Below are 4,313 nucleotides of genomic sequence, written 5' to 3'. Positions count from 1 at the left end.
TATCTATAAAGCCTCAACTATACTGACTATAGATAGCTGGGACATGCCTCCAACTGCCACTAATCAGTACATTTGAAGAACCAAAGTGCAACACATGAACTACAATGAAATAAAGTCCCCAAAATAAAAGGACTTATCACCTGCTGGTTAAAAGCGGAAAACTGCTTGATTATGATGTGTGGGCTATACCTGGTACCTATATTATGAAACAATATAGCACAAAGACGTATATTTGGTCAGTATTTCTAGAATGTACTGAGTAAGTGGGGGTGAATGAAATAAGTAAAAACTGAATAGATACATAATCTTTAAATCATGCATGCTAGGTGCAGGTAGACTCACCAAGAAACTGAAATCAACTAAAAGCTGAAGTATCTTAAATCATGAGTAACAAACATAATCTGATAAGCTGAACATGACTTAGGGTTTCAAAACTTCAAAAATGTAGGATCATGATTCACATGGGATAAAACCATTAGTTTGGATTGAATGTAAAACAAATGAGAAAACATGGATATAATTCATAGTTTACATGGAAGATGATCATAATTATAGTAAAATTCATACTCAAATCAAAAGAGGGTTTTGGGATCAATGGGTGAAAGGAACCCATTGATGAATACCCCACATACCTTAATTAGAAGAATTATTTGAGAAAACTTTAAATTCGAACTTGAATCCTTGAATTCTTGAGGAAGAAAGCTTGAATTTCATTGTTCTTGGGAAGGGGGAGGGTTTATACGTGAATAATTTTGATGATAATGGGCAAATTATACCCTTTTTAGTATTATAAGTCGTGCTTTGGTCAATTGGGGATGACCGGAAAGGATCAAATTATCCCTTGGTCCCCTTAAGTCAAGAATTGTAGGGGAATAGCCCTCGTGGCATGACCTCTATCCCTATGGAATTGCCCTAGTTATGTGACCCCTATTTCGAGGGAATAGCCCTGCGGTGCGAGCCTATCGCGGACCCTAACTATTTCTCATGAAAATGCTCCTAACTGTTTGCTCAGTTGTTGGATTAAGGCAAAATTAGTATCGTTGGAAATCTAATTCAATTATATATAAATTGGAAGGTCTTGGGATGAAAAATTTCACATATAGCAAAAATTATACACGTTTAAAGTTTACCCTTGTAGGAACGAATATCAAAATTTGGCCGAATCAAGAGCTCTCAACTCTACTTTACTCTTAGTGTTTCCCATGAACATTTTCACCTCCAAAACATTCTTAATACTAGGATAATAATTATGACATATATTTATATTCACAACAAATCATAGGATTAGAGTTTATACATGTAAGATTGACGGTTTGAATTCTAGACCGAAAATGTAGGGTGTTACATTATCTTCCCCTTGGAATCATTTGTCATCCAATGATGGATAAGAACTTGTTGAAGTATTAGAGGTATGGAATAATATAGACATGACATGTCTGCTAAAAATGGATATAGCTGAGGTGAAACATTAAAACATCCATCATGAAACTAATTTTAAGCTGACTTGACTCTATTGACTGTAAGGAGGTGATTCATGTTGATAGATTAGAACTCACTAGACATGTTCATGAGACAATTATACTTATAGAACTGCGAAGTGATAACTGATGCAACAAAATCCCAAGAGTTAACTAAGGATGGGATAAAGTACGTAACTTCTCATTAGGAATTGTCCTCAACAAAACACGTATATGAATCAAAAGAAAAGGGCTTCATGGAATTGTTAAGTACTTTATGCAAGCATGAATCATGAGACAACGAAACTAAGGTTGTACAAAGGGTATTACACTGTTTGAGCTGGAATACTTGGAAAACTGATATTATGCACTGAACACTTATGTACTGAGTCATGACCAAATAGGTGAATCTGAAATATGATGCTTGGACTGAACTGAATTCACAACTTACTTATATGCGAATAATTACCTCGTGGAATGGCCATACTCATGAAATTTCAAATAGTAAGACTATGTGGAAAGTTGGAAAACTATAGGATTTTATCTCTCTGATTTCTAAACTGAATTACTGGCTATACAGACTGAATTATACTCAAAGTGGAGTATTTCTTCAACACTATTTCTAAGAAGTTATAATAACATTAGGGAGAAAAGAATCTTGGGCATGATCTGAGTGAGATATCTGAATAAGGAATCTTAATATAGCTATAACTCTGTAACATGGAACATAGGCCTATAAAACATAAGCTATGATAGAATTACTAGGTTTTAGGCAATGCAACTTCTAACTTTCAAGCTTAGCCACTCTTCTAAAATACTCCCTCAACTATAATTTTCCCCTTAAATATCATGCTCACTTGATTTAACTTGTAATTCTTACATGGATACATATAACTACTCTAGCCAAAGTCTGAGTTGAACTACATACTCTCACCATGTTCACACCTAACTCGAAATCACAAGGTATTGCACATAACATCATAATACTTGTCTGAACCACAACTTCAATACCCTATGCGTGTTTCATAGCCCTCATCTCAAGAATAATCTTCTTACCACTTCAACAACTGCATTCAACCTCTTATTAGGAATTCACTAGCACACAATGCATCCATCGACTTATATACTAACATGACATTCAAGCCTATCATTATAACCACATATGAACTTCTATGAAAAAAAACACCGACGCATTTATGAAAAAAACACCGACGCATTTTTCCCATATTCTCTAATACCTCTAGTAATAACAGCTTCCATGCACTATCCTCAAGAAAACACACACAAAATTTCAACTAACCATGATATATATAAAAAGCTCTACCTCAATATTCCTTCAAACTTATAGCCTTAGATAGAAAAAGCATACAACGATCTTTTCCTAATATGGAATATTTACTCTCTCCCATCTAAACCATTAATTATTATGTTTTTTCATCACCATAAGGAGAGTTCATTGAAAAGTTAGAACACGAGGACCTGGAACATAAAAGAATACTATGCATAACTTGGACACTCGACTGAGGTCTGAGGAATAAAGTATCCATGGCATAAATTCATTAAAGAGATCTAAACTGATGACATATATGACACAATCTGAATTTCACTGATCATTAAAAGAGTAGCCTAGGTACCTGGAACTAACATACTATAAAGTACGAGTACATGAGTCATGAGCTGCATGATCTTAGTTTAAAATTCATAAATTTATGAAATATGATTTGTACTGCTGAGTGAACTGGAACTCCTTATACTAGGAACTGGAAGCGTACATGATTCTATGGAAAGTGCATGAATATGAGCTATGATCGTAGAGCTGACATATAAGGAATGAGTAGATGCCATGATGAATAAAGTACAACACTTTCACTAAGATAAGAATGGGTTAAGCATCTTCCTCCCTTACTAATGTTCTATAATACACTAGCATCACTTACTAGAATCTGAGAGCCTAACTTGGTTCCTTGTTCTATTATCTCCCTTTTAGATTTAAGCCATCATTCTAAGTCTGTGGACCCTTTTAGTAAACTCTTAAATAAACTACAACCACTCTACTCTAGAGTCCGTGATATAATAACACATATAAATAAGAAACTCATCCTGAAAGACTATACCTGAAAGTGTAAAACTTGCTGCTAGTACTTCCTTCTGAGATAGAAATCTTAAATTTATATTTCCCCAACAATCATCATATAATAACTTAAACACTGACTAACTTAGAATCTTTAGGAGTATCACCATACCCTGAGTTCACAGTGTCAAGAGTTTTAACTCTTTTTTCTATTAGCTTAATTATCCAAGATATAAACTTAGATTCTAACACTTAACATGGATATCCCCAAACTTTTTAATGAACGATACTAACTTCATTCTGACCCACGTTGAGAAGGGATGTTCTATCATTGCCATCGGAGTCGAACCTGAACTAGAGTGATCACTAAACTGAGCCCATAGTGGGCAAGGGGAAACACTATCTGGCGAGGTCCCTAAATCTATGGTGGCACATAGTTTCTGGGGAAGTAGGATGTACTAAACCCATACTTCCTACTTGGTGCTAAATCCTACTCCCAAATAAAAGATACTGAAATACTAGCTGGTGCATGCGTTGATAACTAATAAGCACAGATCATGGTATTTCAAAAACAACACTGCATAAAGATTCTGAAGTAATTATAAACATGTAAACTGATAGTGCTCAACATGATCATAACAAAATGAGTTTAACAATAAAATCATGAGTTGACTGACTCATTACTTAAAACGTCTGAAACATAAGTAACATGTAGGCATCAGGTGCTCATAAACCTCTGATAATGCTTAACTTACTCCTAATAATCGAGGCAATGCGGTCGTTGT

The sequence above is a fragment of the Capsicum annuum genome, unplaced genomic scaffold (genome assembly GCF_002878395.1).
Source record: "Capsicum annuum cultivar UCD-10X-F1 unplaced genomic scaffold, UCD10Xv1.1 ctg3751, whole genome shotgun sequence".
NCBI lineage: Eukaryota > Viridiplantae > Streptophyta > Magnoliopsida > Solanales > Solanaceae > Capsicum > Capsicum annuum.
This window is presented reverse-complemented; position numbering follows the sequence as displayed.